Genomic DNA, 20,297 nt, shown 5'->3' with positions numbered 1-20,297 from the left:
CCAGATTAATAAAAAAGAAAAGAGAGAATAACCAAATTGATGCAATAAAAAATGATAAAGGGGATATCACCACAGATTCCATAGAAATCCAAACCATCATCAGAGATTATTACAAACAACTCTATGCACATAAACTAGTAAACCTGGAAGAAATGGATAAATTCCTGGACACCTGCATCCTCCCAAGCCTAAACCTGGAAGAAGCCGAAACCCTGAATAGACCAATAACATGGTCTGAAGTCGAGGCAGCAATAAAGAGCCTACCACCCAAAAAAAGCCCAGGTCCAGATGGGTTCACAGCTGAATTCTACCAGACATACAAAGAGGAGCTGATACCATTCCTTCTGAAACTATTCCAGACAATCCAAAAAGAGGGAATCCTTCCCAAATCATTTTACGAGACAAACATCATCCTGATACCAAAACCCGGCAGAGACTCAACAAGAAAAGAAAATTTCAGGCCAATATCCACGATGAACATAGATGCAAAAATCGTCAATAAAATACTGGCAAACTTGGCGGCCAGGCGCGGTGGCTCAAGCCTGTAATCCCAGCACTTTGGGAGGCCGAGGCGGGTGAATCACGAGGTCGAGAGATCGAGACCATCCTGGTCAACATGGTGAAACCCCGTCTCTACTAAAAATACAAAAAATTAGCTGGGCATGGTGGCACGTGCCTGTAATCCCAGCTACTCGGGAGGCTGAGGTAGGAGAATTGCCTGAACCCAGGAGGCAGAGGTTGCGGTGAGCCGAGATCGCGCCATTGCACTCCAGCCTGGGTAACAAGAGCGAAACTCTGTCTCAAAAAAAAAAAAAAAAAAATACTGGCAAACCGATTGCAACAGCATATCAAAAAGCTCATCCACCATGATCAAGTAGGATTCATCCCGGGGATGCAAGGCTGGTTCAACATACGCAAGTCCATAAGTGTAATTCACCACATAAACAGAACAAAGACAAAAACCACATGATTATCTCAATTGATGCAGAGAAGGCTTTTGACAAAATTCAACAACCCTTTATGCTAAAAACCCTCAATAAACTAGGTATTGAAGGAACGTATCTCAAAACAATAAAAGCTATTTACGACAAACCAACAGCCAATATCATACTGAATGGGCCAAAACTGGAAGCATTCCCTTTGAAATCAGGCACTAGACAAGGATGCCCTCTCTCACCACTCCTATTCAACATAGTACTGGAAGTTCTAGCCAGAGGAATCAGGCAAGAAAAAGAAATAAAGGGTATCCAAATTGGAAAGGAGGAAATCAAATTGTCTCTATTTGCAGATGACATGATTGTATATCTGGAAGACCCCATCATCTCAGCCCAAAGTCTCCTGAAACTGATAAACAACTTCAGCAAAGTCTCAGGATACAAAATCAACGTGCAAAAATCACAAGCATTCCTATACACCAGTAATAGACTTCAAGAGAGCCAAATCAAGAACGAACTGCCATTCACAATTGCTACAAAGAGAATAAAGTACCTAGGAATACAACTAACAAGGAACGTAAAGGACCTCTTCAAGGAGAACTACAAGCCATTGCTCAACGAAATAAGAGAGGATACAAACAGATGGAGAAACATTCCATGTTCATGGTTAGGAAGAATCAACATCGTGAAAATGGCCATACTGCCCAAAGTAATTTACAGATTCAATGCTATTCCCATCAAGCTACCAATGACCTTCTTCACAGAACTGGAAACAAACACCTTAAACTTCATATGGAACCAAAAGAGAGCCTGCATAGCCAAGTCAATTCTAAGCAAAAAGAACAAAGCAGGAGGCATCACACTACCAGACTTCAAACTATACTACAAGGCTACAGTAATCAAAACAGCATGGTACTGGTACCAAAACAGAGATATAGACCAATGGAACAGAACAGAGGCCTCAGAGGAAATACAACATACCCACAACCATCTGATCTTTGACAAACCTGACAAAAACAAGCAATGGGGAAAGGACTCCCTGTTTAATAAATGGTGTTGGGAAAACTGGCTAGCCATGTGCAGAAAGCAGAAGCAGGACCCCTTCCTGACACCATACAACAAAATTAACTCCAGATGGATTAAAGACTTAAACATCAGACCTAATACCATAAAAACCTTAGAAGAAAATCTAGGCAAAACCATTCAGGACATAGGTGTAGGCAAGAACTTCATGACCAAAATGCCAAAAGCAATGGCAACAAAAGCCAAAATAGACAAATGGGACCTAATCAAACTCCATAGCTTCTGCACGGCAAAAGAAACAGTCAGTAGAGTGAATCAGCAACCAACAGAATGGGAAAAAATTTTTGCAGCCTACCCGTCTGACAAGGGGCTGATATCCAGAATTTACAAAGAACTAAAGCAGATCTACAAGAAAAAAACAAACAAGCCCATTCAAAAATGGGCGAAGGATATGAACAGATACTTTACAAAAGAAGACATATGGGAGGCCAACAAACATATGAAAAAATGCTCATCATCACTGGTCATCAGAGAAATGCAAATCAAAACCACATTGAGATACCATCTCACACCAGTTAGAATGGCGATCATTAAAAAATCGGGAAACAACAGATGCTGGAGAGGATGTGGAGAAATAGGAACACTTTTACACTGTTGGTGGGAATGTAAATTAATTCAACCATTGTGGAAGACAATGTGGCGATTCCTCAAGGACCTAAAAATAGAAATCCCATTTGACCCAGCAATCCCATTACTGGGTATATATCCAAAGGATTATAAATCATTCTACTACAAGGACACGTGCACACGAATGTTCATTGCAGCACTGTTTACAATAGCAAAGACCTGGAACCAACCCAAATGCCCAACGATGAAAGACTGGATAGGGAAAATGTGGTACATATACACCATGGAATATTACGCAGCCATCAAAAACGATGAGTTCACGTCCTTTGTAGGGACATGGATGAACCTGGAAACCATCATTCTCAGCAAACTGACACAAGAGCAGAAAATCAAACACCGTATATTCTCATTCATAGGCGGGTGTTGAACAATGAGAACACATGGACACAGGGAGGGGAGCACTACACACTGGGGTCCATTGGGGGGAATGGGGGAGGGGAGGGGGGTGGGGAGGTGGGAAGAGATAGCATGGGGAGAAATGACAGATACAGGTGAGGGAACGGAAGGCAGCAAACCACACTGCCATGTGTGTACCTATGCAACAATCTTGCATGTTCATCACATGTACCCCAAAACCTAAAATGCAATTAAAAATAAATAAATAAATAAATAAAAATTAAAAAAAAAAAAAAACCTGGGGGCCTCTCTCTCCATCTTTGACTCCTCTCTCCCCATCTTCAGCCAGTTGGTTATCAGCTGTAATAATTCTCCTACAGTCAGGGTATAAACTTCAGTATACAATAAGCAAAATAAATAAATAAATGAGAAAAAAATTATCCTGCAGATATATCTCTTAAATCTAGCCCTTCATCATTTCCTATTCACTTCCTTTCCCTTCTGGTAAATACTCCACATTGCTATCAAAGTGTGGTAAAATGTGAGCTCTGGGGTGAGTGCCTAGAATCACATTCTGGTTCTGTGACTTCTATGAGGAAAGATAGATCCATATCCAGAACTATAACTGCCCATCTTCAAAAGATTTAATAGCAACAATCAAGGAGCCTGAAAAATACTTCTTGTCCCTCATATATCACAAATATTTTAGTTAAATGGTATAATGGGAATAACTGACAATTAAGAATGTCTCAGTCATTTCTGATTAGTGCCCTCACCCAGAGAACAACCAAATGGAATAGCCATTAGGTAATCCCGGTCAACATTCTAAATGTTGGTAGGAATGACTATAAGGAAAGATACTGGGAATGTATAACCTTGTCTTTTAAATTTAATTTTTAGAAATATTTACCCAGGTAAAACCGAAAACTGAAGGAAATGTAGGCCCACAAAAGGTCTTAAAGCAGGCTCTGTTTTTTTTTTTTTTTGTTTTTTTTTTAAGAAAAAAAGAGGGATTTATAAGCCTCTTGTTTTTCTCTACAGCTGAAATTTCTGCTCTAAGTGTCTAAGAGAGACCAGACAGCTGCACAGAAGCTGTCAGTGAGGAAGTGGTAAGGAAATCTATAAAAGGGGGTTATAGTATGTATGGCCTGGGCCATTGAGACACGACTCACTCAGGTAGGGTAACATTAGAAATGCAAATTACCAACCTGAGGTAATAACCATTATTCTGCTTGGATTGGCTCTTCAAGCCTTTGTGTCTACAAGCTGGACTTTCTGGTCCTCCTCCTAAGGGGAGGGGTACTACAGAAGGAAAGAGAGGAAGAAGAAATAGTGAAGAAGATTGAGTCCCATCGGCAGTGGGTCAATGTCTCATATATGCAGGACATCACAAACCACATTCCAGCAACTATGACTACAGAAATTTGATAAAATTAGGTACCTTTTGTCACGTCCCCAAGTTTATATTATGCCCAAGTGGTCTTTCCTATAATGATCAGCTTGTTTTACAAAAGTGAACAGGGCCTCCAAGGAACCGGAGGAGGTGGCTGGCTAAAGAGAAAATATCCCACCCTTTGGCTAACCCTGGAAGGGGAAAAATGCCGAGAGATAAAGTGAGAAGGGCTACAAGAAGAGATAAAGTAAGGAGGGATGCAAAGCAGAGTCATGAGAGCGTACAACTGAAAAGAAAGCAGAGCATTGGAAACCCTGACCCAGGCTTAAGAAGGGACGTTGTGCCTTAACAGTATACAGCATTTGGACAATTCAAATAATAATCTCTTAGGTACACTGACGTAGACTTACAGTAAGGAAATAGACAGCTTTCATATAATTTCCATTTCACAAATAATAAATTTGGCAGCCCAGGATCACATAGTTTAGAAGTGCTAGAACCAGAACTGAAACGTTGATCCTCTGATTCAAATTATAGGGCTCCCCAACCATTTTCTACTACCTCAAATCTGGTGAGCACCTTCTTTCTGAAAAACTGTCTGCTAAAATACCAACACATTTAAGGACAATACAACTAACCACTTAGGAAGATCTTAAGCAGGTATCATTCATCTTTGGCCTCTAACCTACAAGAAGTACTTGGAACTATTAAAAAACAAAAATTAATGTTTTAGGGTTTTGAGAAAAACTAGACTACACATTCATTTTCAGATAATTTTACTCCATATCTTCCAGAGGAATAAAGGGTTGTGTTGGGATGGGCCTTGGCAAAAGCCTTCAGGATTAAGGTCACTCTGTAGCATGCAGCATGACATTAATAATGGAATGGTGATGTAAAGAACTGTAACAGCCGACATTCATTGAGTGTTTACTGTGTGTCAGGTACTGTTCTGTTTATATCTCTATCTATCTATAAATATGCTCATTTAATCCTTAAAACCCTAGTAGTAGGCACCATTATTTCCTCATTTTAAAAAGGAGGAAACTGGGCCTAGCATAGTGGTTCATGCCTGTAGTTTTAGCACTTTGGTAGGCTAAGGCAGGAGGATTACTAGAGCTCAGGAGTTTGAGACCAGCCTGGGCAACACAGTGAGACTCCATCTCTACAAACATTTTAAAAATTAAGACAGGCATGGTGGTATGTGTGGCTGAAGCAAGAGAATCACATGAGCCCAGAAGGTAGAGGCTGCAGTGAGCTATGACTGTACCACTGCACTCTAGCCTGAGTGACAGAGAGATTGTCTCAAAAACAGAAAACAAAACTTAAATTAAATTGAATGAAATTTTAAAAAGAGGAAACTGAGGCACAGAGAGATGAAGTTGCTTACCACCAAATCACCAAGTTAGTAAACAGCAGAGGGAAGATTTGAACCTCAGTAGTCTGGAGATATAATGCAGCTATAATGAAATTACCTGGATACCCGTGGGATCTCCCAACTTCTGCTTTAAGCAGATTCCATGGCAAGGAGTAAATGGTTGCTATAAACCAATGACTTAATAAAGGGAGATTGCCACAGCCTGCAATTTCTCTCATTTCCCCCAAACAGGCTCACACCTATCACCACCATTTGAAAGCTGAACCTCAGCTCGCAGTTGTAGCACCTCAGCAGGCAGCTCTGTATGACTTTTCCTATTCAAGAGTTTTGGGGCCAGGCGCCGTGGCTCACGCCTGTAATCCCAGCACTTTGGGAGGCCGAGGCGGGTGGATCCCGAGGTCAATATAGCGAAACCCCGTCTCTACTAAAAACACAAAAAATTAGCGGGGCATGGTGGCGCGTGCCTGTAATCCCAGCTACTCAGGAGGCTGAGGCAGGAGAATTGCCTGAACCCAGGAGGCGGAGGTTGCGGTGAGTCGAGGTCCCACCATTGCACTCCAGCCTGGGTAACAAGAGCGAAACTCTGTCTCAAAAAAACAAAAAGAAAGAGTTTTGGGCCAGGCATGGTGGCTCATGCCTGTAATCCTAGCATTTGAGAGGCTGAGACAAGCAGATCACCTGAGGTAAGGAGTTCCAGACCAGACTGGACAACATGGTGAAACCCCGTCTCTACTAAAAATAAAAAAAATTGCCGGACGTGATGGCACATAACCTGTAACCCCAGCTACAAGGGAGGTTGAGGCAGGAGAACTGCTTGAATCCAAAAGGTGGGAAGGTTGCAGTGAGCTGAGATCGCACCACTGCACTCCAGCACGGGCAACAGAGTGAGACTCTGTCTCAAAAACAACAAAAACAAAAAATCACAAGAGTTTCAACATACACAAAAGCTTGAGGGTGACTTGAGGTACCGAGTCCAAATTACAGGAACCACTACCACAGCAGGAACTCAAAAGTAGCTGTAGAAACAGAACACCCCAACAAGACGGTGCCGAAATCGAAGAAGGAAACTTCCGCCCCTCTTAAAGCCGAAGCCAAAGTGAAGGCTTTGGAAGGCTAAGAAGGTAGTGTTGAAAGGTGTTCACAACCAGACACACACAAAAAGAAAAAAGATCCGAACGTCACTCACTGAGACTCCGGAGGTCACCCAAATATCCTTAGAAGAGTGCTCCCAGGAGAAACGAGCCTGACCACTGTGCTATCATCAAGTTTCTGCTGCACTGAGTCTACCACGAAGAAGATACAAAACAATACAATTATGTTCATTGTGCATGTTAAAAAGGTCAACACGCCGGGCGCGGTGGCTCACGCCTGTAATCCCAGCACTTTGGGAGGCGGAGGCGGAGGCGGAGGCGGAGGCGGGTGGATCACGAGGTCAATATACAGAGAAACTCCGTCTCAAAAAATAAAAAAAAAAGGTCAACACCTGATTCGGCCTGATGGAGAGAAGGCATATGTTCAACTGGCTTGTGATTACAATGCTTTGGATGTTACCAACAAAATTAGGATCATTTAAAGTGAGTCCAAATGACTAATTCTAAATATATGTATATCTTTTCCCCATTAAAAACAAAAACAAAAAACAGAAAACCCCTGTAGTTTGCCTTCTTAGCTTACCTGGAATTGAATATGAGATAAAAGGAAGTGGGGGCAAACTAGGATGCTAAAAGGAACAGAATTTAAGAGCAGAAAACATATTGCCGCAAAAATAAATGAAGGCTGACCAGTACATAACAGTGGCAGAAAGACTGAAATTCAGTATGACATAATTACTGCAACAGCCAGCTAAGCTGAAAATAATAAACTAATGTAAGGTATTGAAAACATAAGGTGATAAGAAATACCAGAAAAGAGATGTATAACTTTGGCCAAGATATCTGACCTTTCTTTGTCTGTTTTCTCCTCTGCAAAACGGGAATACAACAGTGCAGCCCTCCCACTCATGGTTGCTATGAAGACCAATCATGACAACTTGACACGTAAAAATGTCTTATAAGATGTACATATAAAATAGCCATATAAGTTTTAGGATTACTTGTGTCAGAAAACTTTTTAAAGTACATAAAAATAAATACAGTCACATACTTAAGATGTAAACTATTTCCAGCAACAAACTTAGGTGTGCTTTTTGGTATCTTTATCTCCATTCTCCCATCAGTTCATGTTCTACAATATCACCTGCGCAGCCTCCAATGCTTTCAGCCACTTGTGCTTCTCTCAGATGCTGATGTTAAGCTACGTTTTCTTAGGGGCCCAGCGCAGTGGCTCACGCCTGTAATCCCAGCACTTTGGGAGTCCAAGGCGGGTGGATCACGAGGTCAACAGATCGAGACCATCCTGGTCAACATGGTGAAACCCCGTCTCTACTAAAAATACAAAAAATTAGCTGGGCATGGTGGCGCGTGCCTGTAATCCCAGCTACTCGGGAGGCTGAGGCAGGAGAATTGCCTGAACCCAGGAGGCGGAGGTTGCGGTGAGCCGAGATCCCGCCATTACACTCCAGCCTGGGTAACAAGAGCGAAACTCCATCTCAAAAAAAGAAAAAAAGCTTACGTTTTCTTTTCTACAAAAAGAAAATAAATATGCATGAATGAAGAATCACCTTGGATGCTCTAGCATCTGTGTTAAACAAATAAAAAAAAGAAGAATCACCTTGGAATGTGCTAGAGATTATGATTCCTCATTCTGGAAAAAGATGAAAGCTAAGAGGAATTATGATAAAAGTCTAAAACTGAAAATACAAGTGGAGTTGAAGCTCAATAAACTCCAGGCCTACGTTTTGGTTCCAGTTTAATTGCTACATTATTGCATGACCTTGGGCAAGTCTCCTCACTTAATGTAGAAAGTAGAAGTATCTCCTTCTCACTGACTTCACAAGATACTTGTAAGAATCAATTGACAAAACAGATTTAAAGGTATTATATAACATATATGTAATCTGAGGTATTACATAACCTCAGATGCCTAGAACCAGTCCCCTTGCCTTGAATCTCCATTGAACAAATAAGGGGTTTATGTTTAAATAATAATCTTACATACAATAAACTGATAAAACTCTTACTACTAAAAAAGGCCATGTGAAACAATGGGAAAATCATTTAACTAGGATCTGGGAGACTTGTAGTCTAGATCAGGCTTCACTGTTATCTAGCAGTGTCATTTTGAGTAATCTACTTAGCCCTTTCAGATCCCTTCCAGTTTATAACATTCTATGATACATGATTTTATTACAAGGACACAGAAGGAAAATCCATAATAATTGTCTCAGGTTTCTGCTTAACCTGTGAGATTGATATCAAGAAGGATTAAGTTCTGTACAAATCATTAGGTAAACTTGAGTCTAATTCCAATGGCATTTTAAAAAATTACTATAGATGGCCAGGCGCAGTGGCTCACGCCTGTAATCCCAGCACTTTGGGAGGCCGAGACAGGTGGATCACCTGAGGTCAGGAGTTCGAGACCAGCCTGACCAACATGATGAAATCCCGTCTCTACTAAAAAGTACAAAACCTAGCCAGGCGTAGTGGCACATGCCTGTAGTCCCAGTCACTCCATAGGCTGAGGCGCAAGAGTCTCTTGAACCCAGAAGGTGGAGGTTGCAGTGAACCGAGAGCACGCCATTACACAGTACTCTGCGCAAAAGAGCGAGGCTCCTTCTCAAAAAAAAAAAAAAAAAAAAAAAAAAAAAAAAAAAAGAGCACGGTGGCTCACGCCTGTAATCCCAGCACTTTGGGAGGCTGAGGCGGGTGGATCACCTGAGGTCAGGAGTTTGACGAGCCTGGCCAACATGGTGAAACCCCGTCTCTACTAAAAATAAAAAAATTAGCCGGGCGTGGTGGTGTGTACCTGTAATCCCATATACCCAGGGGGCTGAGGCAGAAGAATCGCTGGAACCTAGGAGGCAGAGGCTGCAGTGAGCCAAGATCATGCCACTGCTCTCCAGCCTCCTTGGCGTCAGAGCAAAAATCCGTCTAAAAAAATTATTAGGGATAATTTTAAATGCATGCAAAAGTAGACAAAAACCCCATGTGCCTACTCTCAGATTTAATGATTTTCAGCTAATGGTAAATCTTCTTTCATCTGTACCTCAAACCACTCCCCCTACCTCAATGGATATTTTTATGCAAATCCCAGATATCATATCATTTCATAGCATTTCTTTTTTAATTTTATTTTTATTTTAAGTTCTGAGGTCTATGTACAGGATGTGCAGGTTTGTTACACAGGTAAACGTGTGCCACACTTCATGGCGTTTCTAATGGGATATATTTAATTTACACAATCGCCCTGTGAGGTGGGTATTACTGTTGATCCCACTATACACATGAAGAAACAGAGTCAGTGAGGTTAAGTAATCCCAAGGTCACATAAACTGGTAAATTATTGAGCTGGGATTTGAATCCAGGTACGGTATTTGATATGAAGCTCTTTTTTTTCCTTAAAGTACTTCCTCCTATCCTGCACTTTGAAATAGTTTGTTGAAGTTGAAAATAATAATAATGATGAAGGTGTTTTTATATCTTTGCAGCAAGCTCTAATATTGAACAGTTGCAGAGAGTATTAAAGGATTCCCACTAGTTACGTTAATTATAAAACAAAACCTCTAGGAATTACAACTCCAGCATGACACTAAGGGACAAAAACTCATTGCTCTGTAACATTACGTAACATCTCAAGTGATCCTCTTCATTACTTCACACCATTATTTCATACAACAATCTCCTCTGATAAATTAAACATGGTGGTAGTGTGGCAACTACAAACAATTTGTAACAATACAGTTGGTCCCCACATACGTTTTGTGCAACAGGTGCTTAAGGGAGGAGACCCTGGCTCTTGAATAGCCTTTCTACTCACTGCCTGAGCTACATGGCTCAGGAGCACCAAGACAAGGCATCCTAGAAAACTCCTGAACCATTTCAGTTTGTAGAACTCCAGAAAGTGAGATTAACGCAGCGGCCAATTCGACGCTACACATCTATTCTAGGATCTAGCTACAAAAATAAGATATAGGTATGTATATTTATCAGAACTAGCTTAACAAATAAGAAATAAATAGATTCACATCACATCCCCTCCCATTGTAACTGAAGATGACACAACTGTATCATTGTAACTATAGGAAGAAGAAAAAGAGCTAGAATAATTAGCTCCAACAAATGAAAGTTAATTGTGTGCTCAGCATCAGGTAGACCTTTCTGAAGATACTGTACTTTATTTGTGATTTACAATATTTTAAGAAAAATGATACATAGAAGAGAAATGCAGAAACAAAGTGAAAGAAACTCTAGAGAAATAAGGAAACCAATTTTTAAAAAAGAAAACAACCTGTAATCCCAGCACATTGGAAGGCTGAGGCAGGTGGATCACGAGGTCAAGAGATCGAGACCATCCTGGTCAACAAGGTGAAACCCCGTCTCTACTAAAAATACAAAAAAATTAGCTGGGCATGGTGGCATGTGCCTGTGATCTCAGCTACTCAGGAGGCTGAGGCAGGAGAATTGCCTGAACCCAGGAGGCGGAGGTTGCGGTGAGCCGAGATCGCGCCATTGCACTCCAGCCTGGGTAACAAGAGCGAAACTCTGCCACAAAAAAAAGAAAAAAAAAAAAAAAAAAAAAAAAGAAAAGAAAAAGAGAAAGAGTAAAAAAGAAAACAAACCGAAGCTATATCAAGAAACATACATGGTTACATCTGGCAAAAAGTGGGACAGGGAAAACAAAAGCTGGCCTGATAATTGTCTTCAAAGGCACATGTTAGGTATGCGCAGAAAGCAGAACTGCCACGTCATTTACAGGACATCACGGTTAACTTAAAGAGGAACTTTCTGATGGTAATCAGGTCTTTATCAAGAACCTACTAAATAGCCAACAGGGGTAGTTGATATTGTGTGGGAAGGTGGGAGGAGGTAATACCAGATGGAAGAAAACAAAGTTCGTGGGGTGGCTCACGCCTGTAATCCCAAAGCTTTGGGAGGCCGAGGCGGGTGTATCACGAGGTCAAGAGATCGAGACCATCCTGGTCAACATGGTGAAACCCCGTCTCTACTAAAAATACAAAAAATTAGCTGGGCATGGTGGCGCGTGCCTGTAATCCCAGCTACTCAGGAGGCTGAGGCAGGAGAATTGCCTGAACCCAGGAGGCGGAGGTTGCGGTGAGTCGAGATGGTGCCATTGCACTCCAGCCTGGGTAACAAGAGCGAAAATCCATCTCATAAAAAAAAAAAAAAAAAAAAAAAAAAAAACAACAAAGTTCATGGTCTCTGGCCTCTATCCTCAGTAGATTTGCAGTCTAGGTCAGACAGAGAAAACTGGCAGCCCACTGCAGATGTTGGCCTGGTTCTCACAGTGATGTTAAAGATTAAAACAGAATCATCTGACAACCTTTCAAAAGAAGATTTCGTATTTTTTAAAGAAAAAAACCCTATTTCTTGCTCTTCTGAAAAAGCTGAGAGATCTTATAATACAGAGTCTACATTGACACAAGGGAAAAATTAGCTGGAGTTGATCAATGGCTGCCCCCTTTAGACAGCAAACACTTTTCTCGGGCCCTGACGATTTGAGTTTGAGAAACCAGGTCCATGTGATGAGGAACAATTATGCATAAAATAATACCAATCAAATATCACAAGATAATAGATGCTGCATTGCTGAATTATGATTTGAGGCTATGAGCGATAATCAGGAGAGGAGGAGATTACTGATAATGGAATAGTCAGAAAAAATTTCAAATAAATGCTTTTGAAGTGGGCCTTGAAGAACTAGGACAATGAAGAAGAAACAAGAAGGAAATCCAGATGAGAGGAAAAGTAAACTGCATATTCCATGAAGACAAGGATCCCACCTAAACTGATATTTTACCTAACCTAAAGTGATAGTTTACCACTATCACCTCTGCTTCTAGCGTGAGCTTCAAACTTTGTAGACACGCAGTAAATGACTGTGGAATGAAGGAGAGTAGCATAATTTTAAAAAGTGTTTTAAGGAATATATCCTTGCAGTGGCCCTCAGAGTAGAGACAGCAGAAAGAATCAATGTAGAACTAGAAACTATTGGAATGTTCTATGAGTACTGGAGTAAGAGCTTACAGAGGTGCCATAATCCCAATACCTATACTAGGGGTCAGACAGGTTAAGGGCACCTAGGCCAGATGAGTAACATGGTGAACCAAAAACATAAGTCCTGTTTTAAAGGGGAGGGAAAAAGAGGTTCATCAACTCTAGGCAATTATTGCCTGGGGAGAATGCTGGTTCAGTATCTTCTGATTACTCAAAAGAAACTGGAATTCTAAAAATTTTTTTTTTTTTTTTTGAGACGTTGTTTCACTCGTTGCCCAGGCTGGAGTGCAATGGTGTGATCTCAGCTTGCGGCAACTTCCACCTTCTGGGTCCAAGCAATCCTCCTGCCTCAGGCTCCTAAGTAGCTAGCATTACAGGCATGCACCACCACACCTGGCTAATTTTGTACTTTTAATAGAGACGGGGTTTCACCATGTTGGTCAGGCTGGTTTCGAACTGCTGACCTCAGGTGATCCTTCCACCTTGGCCTCCCAAAGTGCTGAGATTACAGGCATTGAGCCATAGCGGCCTGCCTAAAATTCTAGAATTTTAAGGAAAATCTGATTTTGAAATATTGGCAATCAACCAACTTTTAAAAGTGTGGGACTAGGCAACTTGACACACTTCTGTGAACTGAATTATGCCACCCTCCAAAAAAATTCATAAATAGAAGACCTAAACTTGTGACTATATTTGAAGACAGGGCCTTTAGGAAACAAATTAAGGTTAAAAGACCTCATAAAGGTGAGGTTCTGATCTGATAGGATTAGTATCTTTCTAAGACACACCAGAGAGAATTCACTCTTTCTCCTCCCATTTGTACAAAGGTCACAGGAGTACACAGTGAAAAGGTGACCTTCTACAGGTCAGAAAGAGAGCCCTCACGAGAATCTGACCATGTTGCCACCCTGATCACAGACTTCCAGCCTCCAGAACTGTGAAAAAATAAATTTCTGTTGTTTAAGCCACTCAGTCAATGGTATTTTGTTATAGCAGCCTAAACTCTCCAATGTACTGCTTACAAAGTTTTTATTGTCATTACAAATAACAAATTTTGTCACTGCAAAAGTGTGGAAATAACTTAAAGATCAATCAACAGAAAACTATTTAAAAAATTGTGGCTCACCCATATAGTAAAAACCTATGCAGTACCACAAAAGAATGAGGCATTAAAAAAATGCACATACAGGCCGGGCGCGGTGGCTCACGCCTGTAATCCCAGCACTTTGGGAGGCTGAGGCGGGTGGATCACGAGGTCAAGAGATCGAGACCATCCTGGTCAACATGGTGAAACCCCGTCTCTACTAAAAATACAAAAAATTAGCTGGGCATGGTGGCGCGTGCCTATAATCCCAGCTACTCAGGAGGCTGAGGCAGGAGAATTGCCTGAACCCAGGAGGCGGAGGTTGCGGTGAGCCGAGATCGCGCCATTGCACTCCAGCCTGGGTAACAAGAGCGAAAACTCCGTCTCAAAAAAAAAAAAAAAAAAAAATGCACATACGGCCAGGTGCAGTGCTTCACACCTGTAATCTCAGTACTTTGAGAGGCCAAGGTGGGTGGATCACCTGAGATTGGGAGTTTTCGATCACCCTGGCCAACCTGGTGAAATCCTGTCTTTATTAAAAATACAAAAATTAGGCCGGGCGCGGTGGCTCAAGCCTGTAATCCCAGCACTTTGGGAGGCCGAGGCGGGTGGATCACGAGGTCAAGAGAACAAGACCATCCTGGTCAACAAGGTGAAACCCCGTCTCTACTAAAAATACAAAAAGTTAGCTGGGCATGGTGGCGCGTGCCTGTAATCCCAGCTACTCAGGAGGCTGAGGCAGGAGAATTGCCTGAACCCAGGAGGCGGAGGTTGCGGTGAGCCGAGATCGAGCCATTGCACTCCAGCCTGGGTAACAAGAGCGAAACTCCGTCTCAAAAAAAAAAAAAAAAAAAAAAAAAAAAATACAAAAATTAGCTTGGCATGGTGGCAGGCGCCTGTAATCCCAGCTACTCGGGAAGCTGAGGCAGGAGAATCACTTGAACCCGGGAGGCAGAGGTTACAGTGAGCTGAGATCGTGCCATTGCACTCCAGCCTGGGTGACAGAGTGAGACTCCATCTCAAAAAAAAAAAGAAAAAGAAAAAAAATGTACATACGTGAAAATATCTCCGAAGTATATTTTCAAGTAGACAAGCAAGTTGTAGAGAACAATATGCAGAATGTGTTACTACCTGTGTATAAAAGGTGAAGAGGACATATATACATAGATGGATAGATAGATACACACACATACATAATAGAAACTACCTCATAAGGGTGCAGTAAAGAATAACTGCTAATTTTGCAAACACTTAGAAAAAGGAATGAAAGTGAAGTAAGCCATGAGAAAATATAGTTGTTGTAGTCCTCATATATATATATGCATATTACATGCATATTATACCTAATAGGAGCTCATTTAACCTTAATTTCTTTCCTTAAGGATCTGTCTTAAAATACAGTCACAAGGTTAGGTGTTAGGTCTTCACTGTATGAATTTTGGCAGGGGAGCACAATTCAGTTCACGTCAGTATGTCAAGTTGCCTAGTCCCACACTTTTAAAAGTTGATTGATTGCCAACATTTCAAAATCAGATTTCACTTAAAATCCTAGAATTTCAGTTTCTTTTGAATAATCAGAAGATACTGAACCATATATATATGTACATATATATATATACATATCCATCTATCTATAGAAAACCAAACATGATTTCACATTATTTTTAAGTATACAAATGAGCCCAATACTACAATGTTATTCATAAACATACATACACACACACACACACACACACACACACACACACACACACCCCTATTGCTTGATATACATTACATAGCCCTGGAAAGACTCCTAATAAATAGATAATATGGCCGGGTGCAGTGGCTCACGCCTGTAATCCTAGCACTTTGGGAGGCTGAGGTGGGTGGATCACCTAGGGTCAGGAGTTCAAGACCAGCCTAGCCATCATGGTGAAACCCCATCTTTAAAAATAATAAATAGCCGGGCGCGGTGGCTCAAGCCTGTAATCCCAGCACTTTGGGAGGCTGAGGTGGGTGGATCACGAGGTCAAGAGATCGAGACCATCCCGGTCAACATGGTGAAACCCCGTCTCTACTAAAAATACAAAAAGTTAGCTGGGCATGGTGGTGCGTGCCTGTAATCCCAGCTACTCAGGAGGCTGAGGCAGGAGAATTGCCTGAACCCAGGAGGCGGAGGTTGCGGTGAGCCGAGATCGTGCCATTGCACTCCAGCCTGGGTAACAAGAGTGAAACTCCGTCTCAAAAAAAAAAAATAATAATAAAAATAATAATAATAATAATAAATAAATAGATAATATTAGTTGCCTCTACCGAGGCAAAACGGGTGGCTATAGCATAGGAGGAAGACATTTTTCACTATGTACCCTTTTGTAAATACTGAATTTTGAGCTTTGTGGAATGCATTGCCAATTTAAAACGCATGTTTTTTTTTGTTTTTTTTTTTTTTTTTTTGAGACAGGGTTTCACTCACCCTGGCTGGAGTGCAATGGCGCGATCTCGGCTCACTGCAACCTCTGCCTCCTGGATTCAGGCAATTCTCCTGCCTCAGCCTCCTGAGTAGCTGGGATTACAGGCACGTGCCACCATGCCCAGCTAATTTTTTGTGTTTTTAGTAAAGACGGGGTTTCACCATGTTGACCAGGATGGTCTTGATCTCTTGACCTCATGATCCACCCGCCTCGGCCTCCCAAAGTGCTGGGATTACAGGCGTGAGCCACCGCGCCCGGCTAAAACGCATGTTTTAATTGAAAGTTTTTAAATTGGCTGGGCTCGGTGTCTAAATACACAGATAACATCTTTTAATATATTAAATGGAGCATCCAGCATCTTTCAGATATTTAAATCCAGCTTCCTGTCCGTTATTCTACATTCCTTTTCTGCAAACCCACAGCAGCATTTAAATAAAACAAATTTTTTAAAATAACAAATATGATGAGACCCTCAACTTATGAAATACATATTACATATCAGGCACTGGGTTCAGTGCTTACATTATTTATAATTATGAATCACCATTTCATTTTAGAGATGAGGAAACTGAGGTTAAATGATGAAACTCAACTGAGGACAAACAGAACAGAAATTTAACTTCCAGGTATTAAAAAAACTAAATAAAAAATATTAGCATATAAAAATTAGAAAGAGGCCGGGCAGGGCCAGTGGCTCACACCTGTAATCCCAGCACTTTGGAAGGCTGAGGCGGGTGGATCACCTGAGGTCGGGAATTCGAGACCAGCCTGACAAACATGGAGAAAGCACATTTCTATTAAAAATACAAAATTAGGCTGGGTGTAGTGGCTCAAGCCTGTAATCCCAGCACTTCGGGAGGACAAGGCGGGTGGATCACCTGGGGTCAGGAGTTCAAGACCAGCCTGGCCAACATGGTAAAAACCCATCTTAAAAAAATAAAGAAAAAAAATACAAAATTAGCTGGGAGTGGTAGTGTATGCCTGGTAATCCCAGTTACTCGGGAGGCTCAGGCAGGAGAATTGCTTGAAACTGGGAGGCAGAGATTGCGGTGAGCCGAGTTCAAGCCATGGCCTGGGAGGCAGACATTGCGGTAAACCGTGATCGCACCATTGCACTCCAGCCTGGGCAACAAGAGCGAAACGCAATCTCAAAAAAAAGAAAAAACAAAGGTCAGGAAGAAAACCAAACATGATCTCACACTGTCTTTGAATGAACAAATGAGCCCAATATACAATGTTATTCATTTATTCACACTCTACTTAGTGATAAAATGACAATCATACTAGATGATCATCTAGGTCAATCATCCTCATCAAGTTTTCCTTCACAAAAACATGGCATTGTCAAGCGAGATCTTAGATTGTCTACAAAAAATGTACCAAGTATTTACATGGGAAAGGTAAATGGCATCCAGTAAATGGGTAAATACTCTGAGGATACAATGATAGTGCATGTCCTCAAGCACCTCTCAGTCTGAAAAAAGGATAAAGGCTTAGATATGTATACAAATAACCATAATGCAAGAAAGAATAATCTAGAAAATGCAGAAAATGTGACATGGAAACTCAAAGTGGTATTTCTAGATGCAAGGATCAGGAAAGGTTTCATAGAAATGGCATTTAAATTGGGATTATGAAGAGAATCCATAAATACTGTTTTCAGCCCGGCGCGGTGGCTCACGCCTGTAATCCCAGCACTTTGGGAGGCCGAGGCGGGTGGATCATGAGGTCAAGAGATCGAGACCATCCTGGTCAACATGGTGAAACCCCGTCTCTACTAAAAATACAAAAATTAGCTGGGCATGGTGGCGCGTGGCTGTAATCCCAGCTACTCAGGAGGCTGAGGCAGGAGAATTGCCTGAACCCAGGAGACGGAGGTTGCAGTGAGCCGAGATCTCGCCATTGAACGCCAGCCTGGGTAACTAGAGCGAAACTCCGTCTCAAAAAAAAAAAAAAAAAAAAAAATACTGTTTTCAGGAAAAATAATGAAAACAAGTACATTATAAGGCAGTTCGTTTATGATAAATATCAACTGAGCAGACAGGGTTGTATGAAATGTATGGAATAGCTGAGACGAAAAGGAAGACTTGCTGTGGGGGCTGGGAATAAAATTAGGACTTGAAAGAAAAGTGGGGGTTGAATGAGGGGATTAAGAAGATATTTAAGATGGTAGGAATAAAAAATGAGTTAAAAAATATCCTCAGTGCCTGATATTTAGTATTTCAACACATACTTGCTAAATGAATCATCTATCCAAAGACGATCTTCTTTTCATTCAGCAATTTAAGTGAGGTCATAAAGTACAAGTTACTCAAGGCAAGGGTGAATATACAAATGTATTAAATAATAATAAAGCCCCTGACAGAATGAGAAAGAGTGGTTGAGCTCCCTCCCGAAGCCCCCAACGCACCAGACACAGACAATCTGGCAAGATCAAAGATGACTAGACTCCGCTTGGTACTTTGGTTATTGGAATTCACTTAACTGAGCCAATGAGAACCCCATCTCAGAAATACGTGCACTAGAACAATGAGAGTGGTGATGGTAGTCTGGTTCATGTTTTTTTTTTTTTTTTTTTTTTTTTTTTTTTTTTTAAATTCCCAATGTATCCTGAAAAGTCTAAACAGGAGGGTAGAGCCCTCTTGAAGGTAGAGCCATTAACTAAGTTGGTCTTGAGAACAGACTACATAGATGCTCTTGTCATTTTTACTTTTGAGGTTATTACTTCTACTCTTCCTGTGTTTTCTGCCTGTCTGCCCCCCATGCTTACCTGAAGAAATTGTTCCCCACCCATTCTCTGTGTCCTCAGCAGTCATCAAAGGTCAACAACTCTCATAAAAGGGGTTCCCCCATAACTCTGAAGACTGGGATGAGGTCATTTATGAATCACTTGTTTCTGTTGTCCAAAGGTCCTGTTGTTTATACCACTCTGGTTAACTTGTCCAAAGAATGAGAGGAAAGGCAGGCTATACGGCCCTCTCTTTCAGAAGTGATAGTCTAGTGGAAACAATGTTAAAGAAGAAGCAAATAAAACCTGTGTTCTAGCCTCAGCCTTTGGGCAAACTAATTCAGTCTTCCTGTTTCCCTTTACCACATCTGGAAGGTGTTTTAAGGACAGAAAAACACCAATTTTATCAGCAGTGCTTCAGAAAAAGACTTCCAAACTGAGTAGAAAAAGGAAGTAAAACTTACAAGTGGCAGCCTCTGCCACATACACAAGATATTTCATCCACCCGAGCATTCTATGGAAGAGAAAAGCAAGACCCAGGGTGATGCACTAGTAAGTGGTGATACTAGGGTTTCAAAGCAGATCTTTATTTTACCCCACACCATGGCAATCTCCATCAGTTTCAAATGCAAATTTAGAGATTATTATTTTTGCTCAGTTATTGCCACACTTAATAAATGCCTTTCTTCACAATGAAGACAATACCAAAAGAAGTAAGACATCGTGCCTTTGGCCACCTGTTTGGATGTGATTTTTTTCCCAAATTCTTAGGGTTAAAAAAAAAAAGCCCACAAAAGACAGCTCCTCCAAGTGACTGAACAAATGCATTCACTTCAGCAATCGCAGCAATTCAGCCCAATCAATCTTCCACCTACACGGACGAACCAACAGCCTTGGCCACGTCTTTAACGGCCGAAGCAGAGCCTAGGCTCTGGCTTCCTTCTCCAACCAACCTCAGCCACTCCTTAAAGAGCTGGCACGCCCAAAGCAGCTCCTCCCCCGCAGCTGCTTCCAGGCCTCACTCTGTGCCTCCAGAACCTAAGTTTGCACCTTAAACCCCTGTCCCCTCCTCCCTCTTTTCAGAAGCTTCTCTAGGTACCCCTCCAAGGCTTCAGGGGGTTACCTGGGAGCGCTGGCCTTCTGAATCCTGTTCTCTCTGGTTGTGACTTTG

General features: G+C 41.5%; 1 protein-coding gene across 3 annotated transcripts in view; it reads right to left on the bottom strand.

Annotated features, from left to right (window-relative positions):
- The window catches only part of KLF8 (KLF transcription factor 8), a 337,674-nt gene that overhangs the window by 55,049 nt on the left and 262,328 nt on the right, over positions 1 to 20,297 (bottom strand). The gene's annotated exons all lie outside the window — the stretch shown is intronic.

Source organism: Saimiri boliviensis, chromosome X, assembly GCF_048565385.1.
Source record: "Saimiri boliviensis isolate mSaiBol1 chromosome X, mSaiBol1.pri, whole genome shotgun sequence".
Lineage (NCBI taxonomy): Eukaryota > Metazoa > Chordata > Mammalia > Primates > Cebidae > Saimiri > Saimiri boliviensis.
The sequence above is the reverse complement of the archived record's forward strand: the minus strand, read 5'-3'. Positions and strand labels throughout refer to the sequence as shown.